This window comes from Herpailurus yagouaroundi, unplaced genomic scaffold (assembly GCF_014898765.1).
Source record: "Herpailurus yagouaroundi ecotype Mexico unplaced genomic scaffold, PumYag 139, whole genome shotgun sequence".
NCBI classification, from domain to species: domain Eukaryota; kingdom Metazoa; phylum Chordata; class Mammalia; order Carnivora; family Felidae; genus Herpailurus; species Herpailurus yagouaroundi.
In genome coordinates, this window is record NW_024412394.1 from 57,727,014 (window position 1) to 57,752,563 (window position 25,550).

General features: G+C 40.4%; 2 pseudogenes; both read left to right on the top strand.

Annotated features, from left to right (window-relative positions):
• The window catches only part of LOC121030070 (forkhead box protein H1-like), a 103,050-nt pseudogene that overhangs the window by 64,517 nt on the left and 12,983 nt on the right, over positions 1 to 25,550 (top strand).
• Positions 11,684 to 11,801, top strand: LOC121030100 (uncharacterized; annotated as a pseudogene).

Sequence of the window (25,550 nt, forward strand, 5' to 3'; positions counted from 1 at the left end):
AAAATAGTCATTTCTTAGGTTTGCTTATGGATGTAGATGTTAGTCCCTTCGTAGGTGAATCAATCCTCAGTTTATATATTTAGCTAACTTAAATTTTCAAACATTTGTCTTAAAGTAGAGCACGAGTGCAGCCACACTGCTGATACCATCAAATCAAACCGGTAAATAGTTTTTGCAGCCACAGCAGGGTGTAATGACTCCTGTAACATGATCTGATTAAAGGACCACAGGCTGCTGTGTGGAGAACGGCGGGCAGGGGAATGGAAGGAGAGCCCAGTTAGGAGGCTCTTGCCCTGGTCTAGAAAAGATGATGTCCCAAGCTGGAAAATGAAGAAAATCGAACAGATTAGAAGTACTTTTTTGTAGTCAACTAGACATGTTAGTGGATCAGATGTTGGAAAGCAAAGCACTGAGTGGAGAATAACTTCATGAATAGAGCGGCGCTTCCTGGGGGGCAAAACTGGATACGGGCAGATTTGGGGCAAAGGTTCTTCATTGGCTGTTAAGTCTGAGATACTCACTAGATATCCAAATAGACGTTGATTTCCTCCTACACCAAGTGCTGATGATAATGTGTACCTTGTAGGGTTGTATAGAGTACAAATAATGTATTGAGATCACCTAGCAAGCTGACTAACCCACAACTGGTGCTTAATAGCAGTAACTATTTTTATTATTATTGGAAATGCACAGAAAGTTGGTAATGTCATTGGAACTCGAAGTTGAGAAAGCCCATTACTGATTTAAATTTTGGAATCCTCGACATAGCTTACGTTCAAGGCAACAGACCATTTTGAGCACCTACCCAGGTATTGTGCCAAGTATGTGGAATAGAAACAAGAATAACAGAGTTCCTCCTTGCAAGAAGCTCAGCACAAATTGTGGAAGAGAATGGAATGCTCAAAGGGCAGAAATTAGAGTAGGAAAAGAAGAGGCTTCAATTTGGTGAATCCTTTGTCGAACATGCAAGAAGGAAGAAGAGCCAATGGAGGAAGCCAAGAAGGAAAGGCAGGAGAGAACCAGGATAGCATGACCAGGATGAGCTCAGGGTCCTTGCCACCAGAGCAGGGGTATGTTTCAATGACGTAGACTTGATAGACAGCATTACCCGGAAAGAAATTTCAAGATGAATCACAGCTAAGAAAATGTCAGAAGACAACAGGTGACTTTTGTTATTTATACGTAGAATGAAAAGACCAGAAACTAGATTGCCAAAGACCAATGAGAAAGCAGTTAGGAAGCAGTGTCCTCTGGGTGAAGAGTGCATCATAGCAGAAGATTGACAGGGTAAAAAGGAGAGAAGGAAATGAGTGCTGCTCACATAGCAGAATCTAGGATTTAAGTCCGCGGGCAACCAAGGACACAAATGAACGATTTTCACCTCACTCTCCAAAGAGATGACGTTCAAATTGAACAAAGGTCTGGCCCCAACACAACTAGAAGTGGCAACTGTTATCTAATGTCTTCTCCAATGCTTCATTTTATTTTCACAGGCAATATAGTATATATATATCTATAGATAGATAGGGGAGCAGAGAGAGAGAAGGAGAGGGAGACATAATGTATGTACAGACAGACATACGCACACTGAAGGACCTCTTTTTATCCATTCTTTTCACCTTATGAAAAAAATTGGACCAGTGTAGCATAAATTCATAGTTATAGTTTCAAAAAGAATACCATATTTTCTGTTCTCATGCTTGATTTTTCCTTTCCTAATTATACACTGTTTTAGTGTGAATTCAAGAGAGAGACGTGGAACGCTGGTTCTTTATTCCTGGCTTTAGTATTAACTGATACGTATCTCTGGACAAATAACTAGGCCTTTCTAAGCTTCTATCTTCTTACTGATAAAAGATGGTTGGAAATCCCCTTCCTCTTGGAAAAAAAAGGGTGTGACTGCTTCCACCTCTGGTCACGCCGTGTCAGTGAAGAGCCATCTCAAACCTCTAAAAATTAAGGAAAGCTCTAATTTTAAAACCCAGTAAGCCTGATAATGCCAGGTTTTAGAGCTGGATATAAAGGCAGACACGGCCAGCGTCATAGCCAGATTCCCTGCTGGTGGTGCTGGGGGAGATCACTGTAAGAACAGACAGACAAAAAAGACAAAGCAGCCCAGGTTAATGTGTAGAAGGGCACATAGTTGTGCTTTCGACATCACAAAATCTAGACTGATGTTTCTATTATTCACATGGGGAACCTGTTCAACTGATTGAGTCACAGTTCCAATTTAATATGTGCAACTGGTTCATAAAGGTGTGTAAAAATACGGCCATTTTCAGCTAGATATATCTGTAGATGTAGATAGATGATAGATTAGATAGATAGATAGATAGATAGATAGATTTCCATTATTTTTTAATGGCCATACTAAATATTTTGACAAATCAGCAGTCAGTTGAGTGCTTACTCTGTGTCAGGTGCTGTTCTAAAGACTTCACATGTATTAATTCAGTGCTCACAATACCCAGATGAGGTGAACACTGCTATAATCCCCATCTTGCAGATAAAAAAGCTAGACATAGGGAGTTAATTAACTTATCCAAGATTATCCAAGCAAGTAATTGGCAGCCTCAGAATTCGAACCCAGGCAGTTGGGCTCCTGTTCACTTACTTACCTGACCATCACTCTACACTCTCTGCTGCCAATAATGATTAACCATTTAGTATATTATAAGCCTTGTCCTAAGCACTGGGAGCACAACAACGAACAAGGCAGGTAGAGTCCTTGCCCTCATGGGTTTCATGAAACAGTGGGAGATATAGATAAATAAGCAATTAGAATACAGGATTCTAGGTATTAGCCTAGAGGAGATACAGTGTGCTTAAGTCCGATTATTTCTGGAGGGAGAGGGATCTCAGGAAAAATTCCTTGAAGCAGTAAACAAAAACCGGAAAGATGAGTAGGAGTACTTCACCCACCAGGAGAAATAAAGTTGGAGGTGAGAGGGTAAAGAGGAGGGTGAAAGCAAGAGAATTCGCAAAGGGAAGAGAGTGCATGGAGCATGCGCAGAATGAAAAGCGCTTCTGGCAGCCCCAGACCCCCAGCCGTGCCTCACCACACTGCCCCATTGCCCTGAGGCCTCCATGGGGCCAGGCCCCTGCCCACATTGCTCACCTCCTCTGCGTGGGGCCCTGCAGCAACACACGCCTGGGGGTTCCCTGGTAGGAGTCATCCTCCCAGCCCCCCCAAGAGGAGGAAAAAGAGATACCTGCGGCCCGACAAGCACCCCCTACACCCACACCTACTTGGCCATGATTTCCTAGGGGATCCAGACCGGGCCATCCCGCAGGCTGAAACTGGCCCGGATCATCCGTCAGGTTCAAGCTGGGTTCCCCAACTACTGGGACGACTACGAGGGCTGGGAGGATTCCATCCACCACAACATCTCCTCCAACCATGCTTCGGATGCTTCTGCAAGGTACTTACGGACCCTGAGAAGCCCCAGGCCAAGGGCAACTCCCAGGCAGTAGATGTGAGCCTGATCCCGGCAGAGGTGCTGAGGCTGCAGAACACTGCCCTGTGCCGGCGCTGGCAGAGCAGGAGGGGTGCGGGGAACCCTCGCCAAGGACCCAGGCCCTTAGGTGCTGCACGGCTGGCCCTGCTGGCTGCCCAGACCCCAGCCACCGCCTAGTGAGGGCCTCAGCATAGTGTCTTTGCTAAGGGACCTCAGGGAGGGGGGCCACGGACCAGCCCCAGTCAGGCAGGCTCTGGGCACAGTGCAGGTGTCCACTCCACCTCTGACCTCCGAGAGGACTTTGTGGCACCTCTGCCCCCTCCCCGGGCCCAGGAGGAGACTTCCCAGGGGGAAACCATCAGGCCCTCATCCCTCTCCCCTGAGCACAGAGCCTGGCTCCTCTACTTACGGCAGGGTACCCCAGGCCCCTGGGGACTATCCAGTAGAAATCACAGGGCCTCACTTTGGGGACACCTGCCCACCTCCTGCTGCCAATCTACACTCCCCATGTGATAATGCCCCTGGTTCCACTACCACCCACATCCTGTCCCCAGTGCCCACCTTCAACCAGCCCAGCCTACTAGGGGGTGGCCCTTAAAGCCCATGCCCCTTCCCCTCCACTGTGGGGGCTGCTCTGGGATCTAGATGCCCTCTTCTAGGGGGTGCTGCCCAACAAGAGCATCTATGATGTGTGGGTCAGCCACTCCCTGGATCCAGCTGCCTCCACCCCAGGTTGGCTACTCTCCTGTGCAGCCTGCAGGCTCTCAGGGCAGGGTCTGCTTTCCCTGTCTACCACTTACTGTCACCTTTGGCTTTTGGGAGAACCAAAGCCAAGAGGTCCAAGAGGTGTCTATGGCCACAGCAGCCTTGAAACACCAGACACCAGCAGTGCTGGGAATCCTCAAGTTTCATTGGACCACCCTACAGAGGGCTGTGGCCCAGCTAGGCACCACCTTGGCTCTGACAGTCAGTCATGCCTCTCCTATCCTTAGAAGCAAGACTGGACCGAGTGGAGGCTTTACTTGGAGTAGGCCCTCCCTGATCCCACTTCCTCTCCATGTGTCAGTTCCTCTCCCTGGCTCAGGACTGGGGGAGGGAGACCCTAACAGTGGTTCCAGCCTCAAGTCCTATTCTCATTTGCCTGGGAATGAGGTAGCAGCTTTTTGGGGAAAGGAAATCAAGACCCTACTTGGTTGGGTTTTTTTTTTTTTTTAAAATGTTTATTTTTTTTTTTAATTTTTTTTTTCAACGTTTATTTATTTTTGGGACAGAGAGAGACAGAGCGTGAACGGGGGAGGAGCAGAGAGAGAGGGAGACACAGAATCGGAAACAGGCTCCAGGCTCTGAGCCATCAGCCCAGAGCCTGATGCGGGGCTCGAACTCACGGACCACGAGATCGTGACCTGGCTGAAGTCGGACGCTTAACCGACTGCGCCACCCAGGCGCCCCAATGTTTATTTATTTTTAAGAGATGGAGAGACAGAGTGTGAGTAGGGAAAGGGCAGAGGGAGAAGGAGAGCTACAGAATCCGAAGCAGGCTCCAGGCTCTGAGCTGTCAGCACAGAGCCTGATGCCGGGCTCAAACCCACCAGCCGTGAAATCGTGACCTGAGCCGAAGTCGGACGCTTAATCGACTGAGACACCCAGGCACCCCAAGACCCTACTTAGTTTTCATGGTGCTAGTGGAGAAAAAAAAAAAAAAAAAAAAAAAAAAAAAAAAAAAAAAAAAAAAAAAAAAAAAAGCACTTTTGGAGTTGCAGAAAGGAGAGGCAAGAGGCAGGGGGGCAAAATCAGAGCTATGGACAGAAGTCAGATCACACAGGGATGCACCATCTTTAAAACTTTGAACACTGCCTTTAACCAAGGAACCATTAAATGGTTTCAGAAGTGAGTTTCTTTTTTTTTTTTTTTTAATTTTTTTTTTCAACGTTTATTTATTTTTGGGACAGAGAGAGACAGAGCATGAACGGGGGAGGGGCAGAGAGAGAGGGAGACACAGAATCGGAAACAGGCTCCAGGCTCTGAGCCATCAGAGCGGGGCTCGAACTCCCGGACCGTGAGATCGTGACCTGGCTGAAGTCGGACGTTTAACCGACTGCGCCACCCAGGCGCCCCCAGAAGTGAGTTTCTTGATCATAGTTGAAACGTATGAAGAACATTATAGCTGCTGTGCAGAGCCTGGCTAATAGGAACACCAGACTGAGGGCAGCAAGACCAGTTAACTAGTGCAGCTATGCGGGTGAAAGGTAATAGCAACCTGATCTATAGGCATGGCCGGGGGCAACACGGGAGGAGGAAAAAGTTCAGAGGTATTTAGGGAAGAGGCACAGAACCTGGGCAGGGTGGGGGAGGGAGGGGAGAGTGGGAAAAAAGCTGTCAAGGTTGATGAGTAAATTTCTAGTTTGCCAAGTGGGCATGGCATCTTGGTGTAGGACTGGAGGAGGCAAAGAGCTAGATCGAACCAGGGTTGTGTTCCACCGGCGTGTGGAGCAATGGGGGATGAAGGCTGTAGGCAAGAGGATAATTAAAAGGATGGAGGACAAAGTCTAGGTTAAGTAAGGCGGAAAAGAGAAGGGGGAAGGTAAGGAGTTCAAGGAACTGGAGGTTCTTATCTGGCTGTGAGTGAAAAAGGAAAAAATGATGGATTATGGTCAGAAAATGTGATAATGAGACATCAGAGCTGAAGCAGTTCCATGGGACAAAGTAAAAATCTAAAGTAATGCCAAAGGGGTAACAAGACTATGGAAACTCCAGAAAATTAAATATCAAAGAGAGGTGGGGTGCTATCTATCGTAAGGTCAACGGGGTGTTGGATCAGAGACGGGAAACAGAGCTGAATGGAGAAGAGAGTTCTGAAAACAAACAATGGATATATCTACCCTGCTTTGCCTCCCCTGATCTTCCTTTGTCTCCAGTAGAAATCATTTACCTTCCATAGTGGTAACAGGGAAGTGAGGCTGGGTAAGTCTGACCACTCCCAGCAATGGCACAAAGGGCTAGAGCGGCCTGGTCTCAAAGGACCCGGCAGCTGTGGCCTGGTCTCAAAGGACCCGGCAGCTGTAGCCTGTTCTCACGAAACCTAAGCGACCCGATCCATGCTGTAGGCCTGTCAAATGCTGTGACTTCTGCAGAGTGCACACATAGAGGAGGGGAGGGGGCCTAATGTTTCCTCCCACACTCACATAAATCACTAAGATCTTTATCCAGTATTTATTCAAACAGTATTTACTGAGTGCCAGCTATGTGCCAGGCATACAGTCCTAAGGATTTGTAAAACCACAGTTCGAGCCCGAGGGATGAAGAATCATGCCTGTGCTCCTCTGAAAAACATATCATACTGGCAAAGTAACTGGGGAAGTAATAAATAAAACTAATGTGTGAGGACTCTTTAAAGAAGTAAACAAATTATTCTAGTCATCAGTATTATTTTCTTGCACTAATATCTTGAAAGGAAAAATGTAAATTGGACAGCATAAATATGTAAAATAGTTGGCATGTAGGGGAGAATTTTTCTGCTTTTCTAAAGATTCGAGACTCATTTTTTAAATTTGAGAGAGGGGATGCGTAGGGAGGGGAAGAGGGGGAGAGAGAAAGATAGAAAGAGAGAATCTTAAGCAGGCTCCACGCTCAGTGCAGAGCCTGAAGCAGGGCGCAATCCCATGACCCTGGGATCATGACCTGAGCCAAAATCAAGAGTTGGACGCTCAACCTACTGAGCCATTCAGGTGCTCCTAGACTCATTTTTTTAAATGAAGTATCATCGACATAACATTATATTAGTTTCAGGTGTACAACATAATGAGTTGATATTTGTATACACTGTCATTGATTACCACAATAAGTCTAGATACCATCTGTGATAGATGAATGGATAAAGAATATGTAATATCTATTAATATGTAATATGTTGATATATTATATATTTTATTATAATTATTATAATTTATAATAAATTAAATGTATATATTATATATGTATATATTTTATATATATATATTATATATATATAAAATATATATACACAATGGAATACTACTCGGCCATAAAAAAAAAACAAAATCTTGCCATTTGTAACGACATGGATAAAACCTGAGTGCATTATACTAGGTGAAATAAGTCAGACAGAGAAAGACAAATACTGTATGATTTCACTTCCGTATGGAATCTGAAAACCAAAACAAATGAACAAACAAAACAAAACTCATAGAGACAGAGAACAGAATCACGGTTGTCAAGACTCAGTTTTGAATCATAAAAACAAATATATTAAGCATCTGAGAAGAACCATAATGTTCTAGATGTAACCTAAATAAGGCACAAGTTTAAGCAAAAAGTAATCATTTATGTGATATAAAAATCCCGAAAACTTTAGATGTGAGATTATGTTTCACTCCTTCCCCCAATAACAAGTTGAAGATGCCCAACCTGCAACATTCACAAAACAAACTATTTACCCCTTTCTCCTATATTTTCCAAGGAACACCTTGCAAATTACTTACTAGAATGATTCAAATTTCTCTTCTCCATTGATACTAGATTTCATTTTAATAAATTCATAGACATACAACTCATTAAAATCTTCAGTCTAACAAAGCCTACAGAACATCAAGATACTTTTAATGCCAAATAGACCACAAAAGAAAGTTGGGGTTTTTTTTTAGCTATTCCGGGACATTCTAGTACTCGGCTTAAAGCTATAAGGAAGGATGTAATGTTTTCTCTGTCTACCTATTTATCATCGTATTTATCAAACCCAACTTGAACGTATTATTTCAAATCAAGCTAACATTTTTTTAGCAGCCGAAAACTTGGTCTACAACTCGCTGAATAAAGTGTGTGGTATCTGTGTTCTTCACAGAAATAATGGTGAGAAAGAATCTCATATTTATATCATAGATATACATATATCATACACTTCTAATATAACACATTTTTTTAAGTGATTGCAACAACTCAATGACCTATCCGTTAGCCTGGCTGACGTATTAAATCTCTAGGTAGTTTTAAGTGAACTTGAACTTGATTGTTTCTTAGCTCTGCTTCAGAACCCCATGTTCATATGCATGCAATTTCCACAGAAGCGGAAATGTGGATATTGTGGGTCAGTGAGCATTCCTTTCCAGGGTGCTTCTGAGATGAAGCCCCACGATTAACACAGTGCCCTTAATGATGGGCGGGGGGCTAAGCATTCCAAGATTGGCCTGGATTCTTGCCAGAAGGGAGAGAAAGGGGTCTTTGTATGTGGACATCTGAAGGGCGGGCGGAAACATGTTAGTTGATACTTAACACCCAAAACCAGTGCCAAAACCGTTAGCTCCCCTCAATAGCCTACTCTGGTTTCAACTGTCCGCGACAATGGAGCAGCCACCTCAAAATACAAAACTTGCTCTTTAAACATCCTCAGAGGAATTCCCAAAATAGCAGCTGTTAGAAGAAAACAGACTCTAATTCATTGACATATGCGAACCTTTTAATGTTTTTTTCTGGAGACAAGTTGCCCAAGTTTTTTGTACCTACATGACCATCTATGCATTTTTAATAATTACCTTGTAGCTTCCGTGATGCAATTCCTCCAGGCACTTGAAGAAGCAGCCCAGGATTCACGTTCAGATGAAATTGTCAGTTTTTGCGACAAGAGACGCAGCTAATTTATGTGGTGAATTTTTTATATGTTTCTTTTTCCCCCTGGTTTTCCTTCCCTGCTGTCCTCGTCCCCTTTCTTCTTCAGTACATTAAGAGATGCCGATGTGCCTGCAGCAACATCCACGGGAGGCTGACTGTAGTGAAGCCAGCCCAGACCCGCCTGCCAGGAGCCGGGCCTCTGTGCCGCCTCGGCAGAGCCCAGCCGCTCCCTCCGAGTCCCCTCCGGGATCTCCTCTGCGATCCCCTTCACCAGGGGGGATCTAATCTCATACCTTCAGTAACTTTTGCGGGCTCCGTTTAGTTCTGGCTGACAGTTATCTGTGTCGCATCAATTCCCCATGGAAAGCAAGCAACCACCTATCTCTAGAGAGCCGTTGGCCAGTCGGGTCTGCGGTGGCAGCAGCTTGGGAAACTCTGGTGTATGTATGAGTGGCCATGTGTAGCCAGATAAGAGGCTAAAGGCAGATGCTTGCAATTCCAAGTGCTTTGATTTCCTTCTCCCCTATTTATTCATGCAAAATAGGAACTCTACATTAAGAGATCTTTGGGTTGTTTCATATCCATATATATATATATATATATATATATATATATATATATGACAAGCGTCTATGGGGCAGATGGTTAATGGCTTTTCAAAAGAACTAGGGGGTAACTCCGAAATGTCAGTTTTCAACAAAGAGCTCCACAAACAAACAAGTGTGGTCACTACAGGACATTGGCCCTGTGGATGTTTATTTAGGAAGGCAACATCCCTACCGCAGCTCTAAATAAAGAATGCTTCCTCATGAGGAAGCCATTCCATGAGCACAACTACAAAACACCATTAAATGTGAAACATATTTAACACACTTATCAAATTATATCTCTTTAAGAATATGTAGAATCGTGGGGCGCCTGGGTGGCTCAGTCGGTTAAGCGTCCGACTTCAGCTCAGGTCATGATCTTGCGGTCCGTGAGTTCGAACCCCGCGTCGGACTCTGGGCTGATTGCTCAGAGCCTGGAGCCTGCTTCCAATTCTGTGTCTCCCTCTGTCTCTGCCCCTCCCCCATTCATGCTCTGTCTCTCTCTGTCTCAAAAAGAAATAAAACATTAAAAAAAATTTTTTTTAAATATGTAGAATCGTTTTTAAATATATACATAATAATATAGAAGATGGCTATTAGTCATATGTAAAACTGTCATGATTTTTGAATCATCAAGCACTCTAACATATTTTACAGGGTGATAATGTTTAGAAGTTTTATTTAAGGAACTATTTATTTGGAGTAGAATTACAGTGATACCGTCAAGAATGACACACTTTGGGTATAACTCGAAATTCTGGCAAAGGCAAAAGTAGACATTGCAAACTTAACAAGCCTTTTGTGTGACCTAGTTACATTAGAATATATTAGTAAGGTTGCATATCGTAGGTTTTATGTTTCATTAGAAAGGTCATCACCGATTTGGGTTGAAACGTTAAAGAAAGGAGACCGCATTAGCAGAGTGCTCTTTAAGGGGCTGAAGAATGAATGTACTTTGCTTCATTAGAGTTACCTCACTGTAACTTGATAGTCTGATTTTACAGTAGGAAGAGACAATAAGACGGCTCGAAGTCCCAGGTTCCGCATTCCTCTTGTTGGAAATGGGTAGGTAATTGCACCGTGACATTGTTTCTCCAAAATACAAACATAATGCAGTAAAAGCAGCCCACCTGTTTGTTCTGATTATAACCACAGATATCAGCCCCATGACATGCTAAATCCTAGAAGACCTTAATTTCCAGATTGTAGTGCTCTTTAACATTTACACCACAGTAGTAAGAGATCTTGTGTTCTTTTAAAACATCACAACTTTTAATCCCAGGGTTATTATCAAAACAAATACATGACCAGGTCTCTGTGTGTAATTCTTAGATGTTTTTATGGATTTAACAAAAATACAAGCCTCAATAATCTTCAATAGGTGTTACTTCTAATTATGCCAAGAAGAAATTTTAGATGTTTTGTTGCTATCACTAATGACAAAAAGACGTAAACATACATGATTCCTCCTGGAAAGCATTTTGTTGGAAACTTTAATTTCTACAAAAGAATAATAAACTATCATTTAATCTCCACATTACAAGGGTCAAGTTGTGTTTGGCTCTTTTTGGTTACAAAGAACAAGGTATGCAGATTACCTTCTATAATGGCGTTTATTGAAAAGATACTCCAGAAAGTTAGGAAGCAGGAAATATCTCCCCAAGCAAGGTTTTGAAATAGCTAAGCAGATCTCATGATTCCACTGCATTGCCAGTAGCTCAACCGCAGCTCCAGGAGTCTGTATGTGTGTGCCTCAGTTTCCCTCTCCTCCTCCTTCCAGCTCAGGGCTTCTGCTTGTCTCCTTTCAGAGTATGTCTTCACTTCAAAACCACCCTTTTGGTCTCCATCTCTTTTTCGTTATTTTAAAGTCACGCTCCCTAAGAGCAAAGATACCATTTTGGCAATTAGTCCCCATCCGGATTACAGTACCACAGTGGGTGGAGTTATCTTCCCTGGGCACTCAGATGCTGACCTGGGTCTTAGCACTGATTGCAGGCCCAATTTTGGCTGTGGCTCGTCTACGGCCATACCACCCTGAACGCGCCCGATCTCATCTGATCTCGGAAGCTAAGCAGGGTCGGGCCTGGTTAGTAGTTGGATGGGAGACCGATTCTGGCTCTGGCTGGAGTAGCAAGATCACAGGACAAGGCAGGAAATGTTTATATAAGGAAATACTTGCTCATAAAAGGACGGTGGGCACATGGTGTACACTCACAGCACGACAAGCACTCACAACCTCAATTCTAACACAACACAGAGTTCCTCACCAGAGATTCAGCCTCAAACTGCCTACCATCCGTGGGGAAGAATTTGAAGGGCTGGCTATGATCCATGCCTCTAGAGGAACCGGGGTAGATATCAAAAACTCTCATTAGTACCATATTGTCAAGACCTCTTATGGGGTTGCTTATACTAAACTATTCTTTCATCATCTGCCTTTAGCTTTCATTCAAATTAAGAGGAAGGAAAATAGCCTGGTTTTTGGAAATGTTTCTTTGTATTGGCGATAAGAACATTGTTGAGTAGCCCTATCCGGGGCTTGCTCGTATGCAGCTCTATGGGAGAAATTTCCTTTAGGGCTATGTCCTGAGAAAATTTCACATGCATCAGAGAGAGTGTTGGTTTCCTCATCACGGATAATTGTCCAAATCTCCCTTTACACTTAGGCTACCACAAATCTTGAACCTCAACATAGAACACAGCTATTTCACCTACGTCCTATTTTGTTTCTGATCTTGACATTTGTTCTACTTCTTATTTTCCTTAATCTTATTTTTTTATGTTTTTCATTTTGCCTTTTTTTTTACAAATTAATTCAAATCCCTTGAGTAAATAAACAGAATACAATGAATAGTATTTTAATAGACCTATATGACAAACAGAGCCTAAGATACAAGAAAAGAACACAATATTTTATCCTATAATCCTGCCTTTCTGAGATTGTCACAAGGGTCCCCTGATATCTGTATGTTCCACTGAACTAAGAATTTAATTGAAAACCACTGCAGAGAAGACCTCACTAAAAAGAACTATCCTAAATTTGAGTAAATATCATAAATAATTTTATATACGAAAATATCACAAGTGTTCAACCTCTATATATTTCCAAATTCCTATTTATATTATCATAATTAGTGCCTAATCCTATAAAATTTATAAGTCAATACCACTTCGAGGACAAACTTTTGTACTTGGCAAAAATGTATAGAAATAAAAGCCAAATTAAAACTGACCACATAGTGGTGATATAAATAGAAATATACAAATTTTCCATATTTTGCCAATAAAAGGAGTGGGACAATCAATGGGATTAGGTGACTTGTTTGTCGAAAGAAAGAAAGAAAGAAAGAAAGAAAGAAAGAAAGAAAGAAAGAAAAGCAAGCTTAAAACTCTTCAAAACCCTATTTCCACTGCTGATTCTCAAGTTCTGTAAGATAGAGTGAATACCTTCTGGTTTTAGTAGAGGAAGGAAACATAGTGACAAATGGCTGTTACGGGATCTGCTTCTCCATCTTCTTGAATAATAGTTTGTCTACTAATGCATAATGCTCTTCTATTTAACCCACCATTGATCTCCACAAAGTGGGCCTTAGGTAATCAAGTAGCCAGTGTTCAAAAATTGTCCTTAATTCAAGAGAAAGGTCTCAAATGTGCAACTCTAATGCCAAAAACTTTCTCAGATTGATCAAAACAATCATTTTTATGTTATCTTTTCCAAGTACGGTCCTTTATATCTTCCACCTGCACACACCCTTGTATTCTTCCACCAGACAAACTCAGATAATTTGCTACATACACGGATTCAGGTGACATGTTGCCTCACAAAATCAAACAGGAATAGTAATAAAAAAAAAATGTAGAGATTTTCTTTCAAGGCAGAAGAATTTTCTAAGTGATAAAAGAGACGCGTAAGTTTCATCTCTCTCTAATGAAGATGAAAATCATGTTAAACACCAAATACACTTGTCTAATTACATCAGGAAATACTGTTCTGTATTTGCTAATGAAATGTGATGCTACTATATTCACTGAGAGCCAAAACAAAGTGAAGATATAACATTCTAATTACAAAAAGGCAATTGGTAAAATGGCTGTATGCTTTGAACTGTAATAAAAATTAATAAAATTATGTAAATACAAACACAGTTACTGAAAACATGACACTCTAATTTTAGAAAAGCCACAGAACTTAATGACTTAAGAAACTTCAAACCATTTTTAACCTCATTCTCTTCACAGAGAGAAGACTAATGAGAAAATGTTTGTCTAAAAGGCTAATATTTGTTTTGATATATTTACTTCGTTGCTTTCAGTATGGAAGCCACTCCATATCCTCATGGCAGTAAGGATAAAATCCTAAATAAATAAATACGTAAGCATGAATTGTCCATCCACAGGCATTTTGTAACTCACCATGGATGCATTCATAAATGTCTTAATGGCCTTACTACATGGAGTCCTGTTATAATGCAGGAGCCAGAGGACACACAGAACCCTTTCTTTGTATGTTTTCCAAGTCATAAGAAAAGGGATGTACCACGCATCACTGTGTACACAGAGAACATGATTTGACCTCCGTGATCAAATCCATGGTATAACCAGGTGCCTCGTAATAGGCTATTATCATAGCTGGTGCTTAGTGATTCTCCACAGTGGGCTTTGTTCGGCACTAATTTTTCATCCTGAAATCTCTTCATAGCGTTCATGTTGATTCAAGAAATGCAGTGTCTTTAAAATTAACCTTAGGAGTATATGTTCTATTAAATTTTCTAATAATTTAAACATGAAACATTATTAAAATTCATATAGCCTATTCCTACATTTTAATTCTTTAAAATTAACATTTTCATTGGTTACGACAGAGATCAGTGAAATGATAAGCTTTCGAACTTCCATCACTTAACAATACCTTAGTCAAGAAGTGAATGTGGCTCTAAACCAAATAAGCAATTTAAAAACTCTTCAAACGCTGTGTCTCTGAATGTCTGAATAAATACCATATTCTTTACTAACAGTCTTCAATGACAAATGTGCTTATTTGCAATACACTTACTCAAGGAGTTATAAAGGGACCAGAGATAATGTAAAAGGTCCCTACTTGTTTTAGTATGCAGGAAAAAAAATACTACTTCAAGCCTGAAAATATATGATGGACAGTATATCTTCCATTTGGTTCTGATTACTTTTTGTAATCTACTGGGAGTTAATACCAGAGCACAGATCTTCTGTGTTTCTACAGAAGTCTCCCCTAAAGTAGGTGTAAGAATTACACCAGCTACAGAGGATGTGAATTTACTCTGGTAAAATTGCTACAAATACACCATCAAAACTATGTATCTATGAAAATTACAAATATTTTTATTTTTCAGTCACTTTCAGGATATGATTACGTCCACAACGGAGGATTTACTTAATCCATAAAAATATATCATTTATTGTGTTTTTAACATAGCTCTTAAAAAAAAAAAAACCCTTCAAGTAGCAAATACACTGTAACAAAATCGGAGTAGTATTTAAAACACCCAGATTAAACATCTAAATGATAAATATTGCATGGTACTGCACATCTGTTCTTTGTAGTGTTTTCTAGTAATACAGCATAGAGCAGCATTTCAGCAAACCAATTCAAACATGAGAATCGCTACAGAGCAAAAGCTCTTGTCACTGTTTGTGATTGTCTAATGGTATATGGTTCAATCATAAAGGGCAGCTGACAGGCTGGTATAAGAAATGAATTTTCTTCTTCCTCCTGACACATCAGGGTAGGGCCCCCTGCTGTAATGCAGAAAATCTTTTATGCAAAAAGAATACACCATCTTTCAGCACATGATTGCTATTCAGAAGATTCTGATTAGGTTTTTTGGTGCATTTTTTAAAATATTGATACAAAATTACACGAAGACCAAACTAAGAGACTAGGCTTATGCCTTCACTTCCCCACGTAGTCATCCTGTGACCTCAGGCATATTACCTTTTTTCTCAATGCCTTTGTTGCCCCATCTTTGAAATGGGAATGGTAATAACAAAGTATGTTTCCTGTCCTAGAATTTTTTAAATGAGGCGGATAAAATGGATGGATGAATGTTTTTCGATTAAAAAGCTCAGCCTATGTAAAAAATACTACCCACGCAGTGCTGGGGAAAACAATGTTCTATTTTCAAACACTTAAAGAAGGGATAGTCACACTAAGAGCCCTAATTAAAAATAAATCAAACATGTGGCATAAAATGTTAGCATTTCAAATTTTAAACATTTCTGGGTATGTTGCACAAAATGGAAACATTGCACTCTCCTTGGCACAGAAAGACCAAATCGCAAGCCTATCAGATGAGTCTGCGATGAAAACTAAACACTTTTTGTCTGTGGACTGTATGTTAACCACTTTGATAAATACTTCACATTTATTTTCTCAATGAATCCTCACAACCTCTCCTTGAGGTAAGTGCTATTATTAAATCCATTTTAGAAATGAGAGAACTGAAGCCCAGAGGACTTTTTTTAATAGTCCCCCTGGTTGAAATATGTAAGGACAGGAGGATGTTTGAAACTTTTTAAGAAAACTGGCAGTCAAGCCGAAGCCAACCCCAGTTTACGCTTTTAAGCACTTTGCTGGTTGTATTAGCATAGTAGAGCTGTATTGATTCATTTGATGAGATCGCCAATATTATGGGAAAGATGGGGGAGTAAAAAGGAAAAAAAAAAACACAAGACTTTTGAGCTGGAGAAGAGAGATGAGAGATTGGTGCTCACAGGAGACAGAGATCCTCAGTCCTCTGGACAAAACCCAGTAGAAGCTTGGCAGAATAGGTGGGGGGAGTCATGGACCTCAGCTAAATTGGTGAGAGAGTCACGGAAGAGTGAGGAAAAGGACTGGGCAGGTGGGCTTCCCCCGGGAGAGCCAAGTACGATTATACCAATAACAGAGGCGAAGCAGAGGCTGGGAGGCAGGCTGGCGACGTGCTAGTCACCTGGGAAAGGGATCTCTGAAGGGAAGAGGCACTAATGAATGTGATTTATGTGAGTTCATGTTCATAAGGCTGTATAAATGCAAGTTATTATTGCTTGAGAAGTCTTACATTCACCAGAAGGAAAGTGTTACCTAAGAGAGACATCAGAATAAGATATTCTGTGCAAATTAACTGGGGCTGCTATTCTGTGGCTAAAAACATCCTACCTCTGGCTGAGTATCCCAGGGTCTAATCTGAGATGGTCAGGAATGGATTAGTGCTACTTTCAGAGGGTTGGGGGGAGAGATCAGTGCACACCCTATCAGAGACTGAGGTGCTTCTGGGGTTTTTAAGAAATACAAAGGTGGAGCGCCGGGTGGCTCAGTTGATTGAGCGATTGAGCGTCCGACTCTTGATTTCAGCTCACGTCATGATCCCAGGGCTGTGGGATCGAGCCCCCCATCGGGCTCTGTGCTGAGCGTGGAGCCTCCTTGAGATTCTCTCTCTCCTTCTGTCCCTCTCACCTGCTTACATGCAATCTTTCTCCCTAAAATAAAATTTTAAAAAGAGAAAGAAAGAAATACAAAGGCAAATCCTGCTCTGGGAAGGAGTAGGGTAACCCACAGATATACTTGAAGGGAGTCTGAGAGGACAGGAAGCACTCAGAGAACAGAGCACGAAAGGTCTGGATGGAGGGAGAGTCCACAGGAGATGCTCATGGCAGAGGCTTAAATGGGAAAGGGCCTCCCCCTGATGAGTTTGAGGATATTCAAGTTGACTGGAATGTCAAGTTTTCTATGCCAGTTTTTTGAATGGAGGTCTGTGGGAGGTTCCTTAGGGAACCTAAGAGTTTTTACATTCAAGAAGCATTGTCTTACACTAAAATCTTTCCTGAGATTACCTAATTCCTTACAGAGAAATGCGTGCACCTGGGGGGCCCTTTTATGAAAAAGAATAAAATACTATGAACAAAAATGATATGCAAAAGTAAGTATTTTTTAATGAAGCTAGATAGGGCCCAGGCACATAAGAAACTTTGAAGGTTAAGCATAGCATTTGGTTAGGTTGGGACAGAGAGGGCAAAGCACTCAGTAAAGGTCCGACCTGATTCACTCCACCTGCAGGGAGCCAGTAAGAAAAATGGTTGAATGGTTGGAAGGCTTTGGTGCCCTTGGTGCAAAACAGGAAAGAGGATTTTGATTACCAATGTGGGAAGAGTGCCAGAATATAAAAGCCCTGGAGAAGGTTCTGGCATTAGAAACCAAAGATTTTTCCGATTATCCCATGGATCTGGAACAAAAATCAAGGGACTCTGCCACAGAGTTACACTTACAAGAAATAATCTGCCTAGAAACACCACGACGATATTCCAGTTCAGCTTTGCTATTTTCTTAATGAGTGTTTTTTTTGTAGTCATATGCCTTGCTGTCAATGATCAGAAACCAATCAAGATATCTTTAAATTAGTAATCAAACATACTAATAACCACCAGTAGATTGCTAGCTACTCATAGGCACACAACTTTCTCATGAATAGTTAATTGATTTATTACACCTTATATTGTCTATTATTTAATTCAGAGAAATCAGGCAGAGATTACAGGGAAACCCCGGGACCAGTCTATGAAACACTAATACCACACATTGACTCTTAAATCTGATTTGGCACATGGAGCCACATCATAACCAAACTAAACTGAGTGGTTCCAAGAATGACTTATGTGGATTAAATTAATTCATTGTGTTGAAAACTGTTAGGATTCTAACTCATTTCCAAGCAACTTCACTAAAACTGGGATGATGTCCCTTGGGAAGAGCCCATTGTTGAGTTAAATGACTAGTCTACTGTTTGAGGTGATTTTTTTTTTTAATATTCAGGGGAAAATGTTTTGAATCTTTTAAAAAGTCTCTTGAAAGCTATTGCAGAATATTGGGAAGACAAAGGTTATAAAATGTAAATTAAACTGTAAAGTAAAAAGATTATAACATAAAAGAAACTAGGGACAAAGTCAGGTTTCATGGGACCTTAAGCTTATACAAGTTGGAATCCTTTTAAAGAAACATAATTTTAAATTATGAATAAAAAATGTATACATGGGGCCCCTGAGTGGCTCAGTCAGTTAAGCATCTGACTCTTGATTTTGGCTCAGGTCATGATCCCAGAGTCATCAGATCGAGCCCCGTGTCAGGCTCCGTGCTGAATGTGGAACCTGTTTGGGATTCTCTCTCTCTCTCTCTCTCTCTCTCTCTCTCTCTCTCTCTCTCCCCCCTCTCTCTCTCTCTCCTTCTGCCTCTCCCCTCCATATGCTCTCTCTTTCTAAAATTAAAAAAAAATTTTTTAATGCATCCAAAAATGAATATTCTCCAATGATGCTAGTAGGAACCCAGGCAAATAAGGGGTCTTGAAGATTAACCATCATTAGCTTCACAATACATTCACCTCCTAGGAGGAGCTAGGAATTATGATATTCCTTCGTCTTCTGAGTTACACAACACAGGACCTGAAATCTTTTCACTGGAATAAATTAAAGATGATCTTCCTCATAATTAGAGACAGCAATAAAGAGAGGTTAGTTGGTGTTAAAATTAATGCATCAAAATGATTCCTATAAGCAGCCAAGAACCAGGAATACAGTGATCAGGCAAGAGCTAAGGATAAATCATGGATAATTCTGTCGTTTAAAAACAAATAATTTAATGAGCACCGCTTATTAGAAAATAATGTGGCATAACCTTGTAAAGCGAAACATTCACAAACTCTAAACCTGACAATTCTGCTCCTAAGTGTATGTGTGTTACATACATATATACATACACACAATTTGGTAGGATAAAATTTAAACTTCAACAGAAAACTGGCAAATTTTGTTTTGACTCTTAGTAAGGGAAGGGATATGCAAGCAGACAAACTATTAAAGGATTCAAAATTATTTTCACACTTTTTGAAGTACTTACTGATTCATTGCTGATTATCAAAAGTTAGTTAGGAAGGCTTGGTATCCATCCCTCCATCTCTCATCTTTTTGTTATCCTGGACAAAGGGTTCCCCCATGAATTTCCAACAGCAGGACTCATGGTTTATTGCTCTCATTGTTTCTTAGGCCACAGATTTAATCTGTCTGCTTGCGGATTAGCTGGTAGTGACTCTACACATTCCACACTCCTATCCCCATCACCCTATTCCTGCCCCTGCCTGCTCTCTCTAATGACACTGCCTAATATGGCAGATAAAAAGTAAATACGTCTCCTCCAGAAATTGTCATGAAGCCTAAGAAAACCACAGAAAATGAAAGACAGCATAATAACAATATACATTTACAAGGCTATAAAATATCTAATGTATTTCCTGCCATGTAGCAGATGATCAATAAATAGAAGTTGAGCGAGTCGTTCCTGATGTTATGGCTGCCACTGTCACAGCCTAGGTCATTTGCAAGTAATACCAGTGCAGTGGAAGACGACGAAAGAAATAAGATATGTGTCCTCAATTAGCTCAACGGATGATATAACAACCATGTCAACCAGGGAGCTGCAATTTCAGCGAATAGCAAGGTATTGCAGATATAATTTTTGGCTACTTTAAACATAGCACCTTGTACAGACTACTAGCCAAATGCAAAGCAAATGCAAACTGCAAATGTCAACCAGACATTTAAACAAAGTCAAACCCTGAAAGGATTTACCTTGAAAGGAGATGGTCACCTCCCACCTTGGTTGACTTGATCTTCAACTGCACTGGTCCTGCTCTACAGCTGTTCTGAGTAGGGAGTACAGTGGGGCTGGGGAGTGTAGAGAGAGAGAGAGAGAGAGTGTGTGTGTGTGTGTGTGTGTGTGTGTGTGTCCAGTAGCCCCATAGTCAGGTACATCAAAGCTTTGACTCCCTATATTCTTGCTTCAAATCTTTCTCCATGTAAAGGGTACTATGCCTAGACTTACTATATAGATCCTATAGAAACATTGAAACCTTCTGCTAAAGCCTAAGAGTAATTCTCAGGAACCCACGAGACCAGGGAAATTTTCCATTCTGAGCGGTACATTTCCTTCCTCCATGATTGACAATTGACAATAACTAAACAGGTACAATTCTACCCCCTCAGGTCTGACAACTAATAACGCGTTAATCATTTGACTGAGTTATATAAGAATTACATCCAAATAGGAACAATCAGTTCTTTATAACACATAAATGTAACAAAAATTTTAAAATTGCAGAGGTGGCCAAAATCTTTAGTCATCCTCTCATCTGTCAAAAGTGTCAGCTTTAAATGTTTGCCAACCAGTAATATAAATTGAGAGACATGTGGCTCTGTGGTAGACATTTTGGTGGAAAAGATGAAATACACTGTTATCTTCTGACAAGATTCTTCACCCTTTTCTGCAAATGGCCATTCAATCATTAATAAATATTAAACTCTTACTTCGTACTAGGCACTGTTCCAAGGCCACTGGGATACACCAATGAAAAAAGCAGACAAAAATCCCAGTCCTCATGGAGATTCTATGCTCATGTAGACGGACCAACAATAAGAATAAACATAATAAATAAGCAGATTATATAGTAGATCAAAATGTAAGAAATACAATTAGAGCAGAGTAGGCAGTTAGGGAGTGGAAAGGGGCCTTGAAGCCAGGATGCTTATGACCTCTATAAGGCAGTCAGGGCAGAGCTCCTAGAGAGGCTAACATTTGAACAAGGATCTGAAAGAGGTGAAGGAGTTCTCCGTAAGGATATCGGAGGGGAAAATGTCCCAGGGAGAGAAAACAGCCAATTCAAGCCTTAAAGAGGGAATGTGCCCCGTGATGGAGGAAAACAGAGGAAGGGGGTGGTTTGGAGCAGAGTCAGTGAGGGAAGGGAAAGAGCAGAAGACAGGGGGCAGAGAAGTACTAGGGCCAGATCATTCTGGACCTTAAGGGCCATTGTAAGGATTTCACATTTTACACTGAGAGAAGAGGGAATGCTATGAAGGTGGAGTGTGGTGGTTGTTGAAGGAAAGAGGACATGATTTGACTTTAAATGGATAAAGCATATCACTGACAAGGGAATCCATATAAAAGGCCATCGCAGTGACTCAGGGAAGAGAAGATAGTGGCTCCCACCAGGTAATAGCAAGGAAGATGATAAGGTATCAGATTCCAGGTGTATTTTGAAGGTAAAGTAAATAGGCTAACCGCTAAGAGAAGTTTCAAGGATGATTCCGAGGCTCTTAGCCTACGCAACCGAAAAGGTGAACTTACTGTCAAGTGGGACAAATGGGAGTGCCTGAGCATGTTTGGGGGAAACCTTAAGGCATTGGTAAAACAATTGCAAACAGGAAAAAAAAAAATAGGAAGGGTCCTCATGAGAAAAGAAAGAAAGCTTCCTCTGTCTCTTCTTCTGACCCAAAATCTGCTGTAGAGCTAAGAATCCATTCTGTATTTCTGTGCTTGTTTCAGTGTTTCAACACAAACTTGCTTTCTCTCTCTCCAGCCTTGAAAAAAACATTTTAAAAGAAAGATATGCATGGAGGAGCATGCATATACAATTTTTAAAACTGTGGTTGAAGAATCACATTACTGAATGAGATCAGAGCAAAGTTTTGTAATATTTGTATTTCAGACTTAGATAAAGCAATGAATAATTTGTAAAACCTGTCTTAAATGTCATTTGTCTCTCTTGTCTGATATTAACATAGCCACTCTAGCTTTTGTTTGATTAGCACAGTGTATCTTTCCCCCTCCTTCTACTTGTAACCTATTCTATTTTTGTCCTTATACTTAAAACATATCTCTTGTAAACAGTGTATATTTGAGTCTGGCTTTTTTATTCAATCTGACAATCTCTTCTTTTCAATGGGGATATTGAGACCATTTATATTCAATGTGATTAGTAATAAAATTTGGTTTCGTCTACCACGTCATATTTACACGTCTCACCTGTTCTTGGTTCCCCCTTTCCTGATTTCCTTGAAATTCATTGAGCATTTTTCATGATGTTGTCTTATCTCTTTTGTTGGTTTAGTAGATAAATTTCTTTGCCATGTTATTTTCATGGTTGCTTTAGGATTTATACTATATCTTATCGTAGTCTACCTTCAAATGACATTATACCACTCTAGGTACAGTATATAAGGATCTTAGAATAATGTCTCATTTCTCTCTTCCTGACCTTTGTTCTATTTTTCTCATACATTTTACTTCTACTTCTACTGTAAACCCCAAAATACATTACTATTTTTTCTTTAAACAATCATCTTTCCAAGAGATTTAAATATCTTACATTTATTCACATAGTTACTAATCCAGTGTCTTCTTTCCTTCCTATAGGTTCAGATTTCCATCTGGTATCGCTTTTCTCCTGCCTAAAGGACTTCCACAAACAGTTCCTTTAGTATCTTCTGCTAGTGATAAATTCTTACAGCTTTTGTGTGTCTGAAAAAGTCCTTATTTCACCATTGTTTTTAGAAAATATTCTCATGGTGGAGTTGTTAATGCTGTGGTTGTAATCATTTTATAATATGTAAGTATATCAAATCGACACATTGTACACCTTAAACTAACACGTTCTATGTCAAATATATCTCAATAAAATGGACAAGTTTTTTTTTTATTTTTTTACTTTTTAAATCTATATTATTTTATTTTTAAGTCAACTCTACACCCAACATGGAGCTTGACCCACTCACGACCCTGAGATCAAAAGTTGCATGCTCCACCAACTGAGCCAGCCAGGCACCCCCAGACAGTTTTTTTTTAACTTTTATTTAAAAATAAATACTTTCACTGGGTATAGAATTCAGATAGACTACCACAGTCTACTTGGGTTCCCTCCTCCCTGTGTTGTAGCCTTGAAACTCTCTACAGACAGTAAACTGGGGTAATCATAGGGCTCCCCATTTAGTTTTCCAACCTGTCAGGAATCACTGTTCTTCATTGTCTAATGTCATGTCTTAAAAAGCATTATCTCATATATGTTTTCCAGATTTGTAGTTCCTTAGGGTAAAAAGGTAAGCCAGCTCCTTCTAAATTAGAAGGTTTTTTTTTTTTTTTAATTTTTTTTTTTCAACGTTTATTTATTTTTTGGGGACAGAGAGAGACAGAGCATGAACGGGGGAGGGGCAGAGAGAGAGGAAGACACAGAATCGGAAACAGGCTCCAGGCTCTGAGCCATCAGCCCAGAGCCCGACGCGGGGCTCGAACTCACGGACCGCGAGATCGTGACCTGGCTGAAGTCGGACGCTTAACCGACTGCGCCACCCAGGCGCCCCTAGAAGGTTTTTTTAATACAGGGGAAAAAATAGGCAAATCCCATCCAAAATGATCAACCAGAGTTATCTTCAATTGATGGCTAGTTAAGGAATGGCCGAGGGAAAAGGGGGGAAATGTGAATTAGGATTCATGTTGATTCTTCAGCTAAGAAAAGCTGCTGCTCATCTCCTGTTTGGCTAGTTAACCACAGTGGTCCCCAATGGACGTTTGCAATTTTTGTTGAAACTGGAGTCGAATCCTAAGTTAAAGGATATGGAGGAGGAAAGGGAAGAGGAAGAGGAGGAAGGAGGGGAGAGGAAGAAGAAAAAACCTGAAGTGTAGGAATATATTTTTAAAAGACAGAATACTAAGGACAAAACCAAGTTGTTGTCATATAGCTTCCTGTTATATATTATTTCTCAGTAAAACCACAAAATTCTGTATTTTTAGGACTCTGGGTCAATGTGCTCCCTTTAAGCCTAGGACCTAATTAAACCATTCAATTTCTCAACTTTAAAGGACATGACATATAATACAATCTTTGTATATCATTTAGGGTGATGAAATTTAGGAAAATTTCTGATGCAAACGAAAATTGACAGCAACTTTCAAATACTGACCAGTTGGGAGATTTAATTAATCCAGCTGAATATACTAACACCAGTTTGACATAGTAGCTGCAAGTTTGGGTGTTAATACTGGGTTTCCTAGGTGATAAAGATTTCCTTTTTCTTTAGGGAGTTACAATGATTCCCAAGTCTTGTACATTTATTCCCAGGAAAACAGAAAATGATCTATACCCAGATTAAAATAAGGAATGAAAAGTGGTGCTCATCCTTGACATGGCAAGATATTATCACATAATCACACTTAAGAATAATAAAACAATACTTTATACACTCAGGTAGAGAGTGAGGAAACAACTATTAAATGTCTTTTAAATATGGCTCTGTCTTCCCAAGAAATGTGAGTTTTTATAACAGAACTTGAATATATTGTACAAAACATACAATTCCGAATTAGAAATGCAAAACTAAGCTTATTAAATAACCTTGGCAATAAATAATAATGTTTCTAAGCAGAAATGCATCCTACACCTGTGTTGTACAGAAAGGACATTAACTTCCTCTCACTTAGTCTATCAACCAACTTTGAAATGCAATTTTGAGAGATAACAGCAAGATAACATCCCCTGTGAGAAATATCTGATCAATGCTATGAAATTTTCAATAAAGGTAAGAGTTTTTCAATCTATAAAAATTCTTAAAAACATCTATTTAATTAACATATATATATACATACATACACACACATATATTAAATTCAAGAATAGCAGAATTGCTAGGGATAATGGAGAGCACAATCCAATAGTATTAATAACCATTGTATCTCAAAACTCTACTTAGAAAAGTCCAGGCTCTTTCCTTAAGATACCTTCTATACAGCGAATGTGGAAGGGGGCATGAAGGATGTTCATTGATATAAAATTAAGCTAAAAGATACTTTGGTCTCAATTATCTAGATATTTTGAGTGAATGCCAGATGGTTTCCTCATTTTTCACTTCCTTTGCAGGGAACAAACAGCCTATGTCTTCTTTACAGGAAAAACTTTGCTCCCATTATATCATTGACAAATTTCAAAAGTATAAAATGACTTTGAGATGAGTCATCTCCAAGAGACCAGAGACTTGAATAGTTCCCCCCTTAAATATA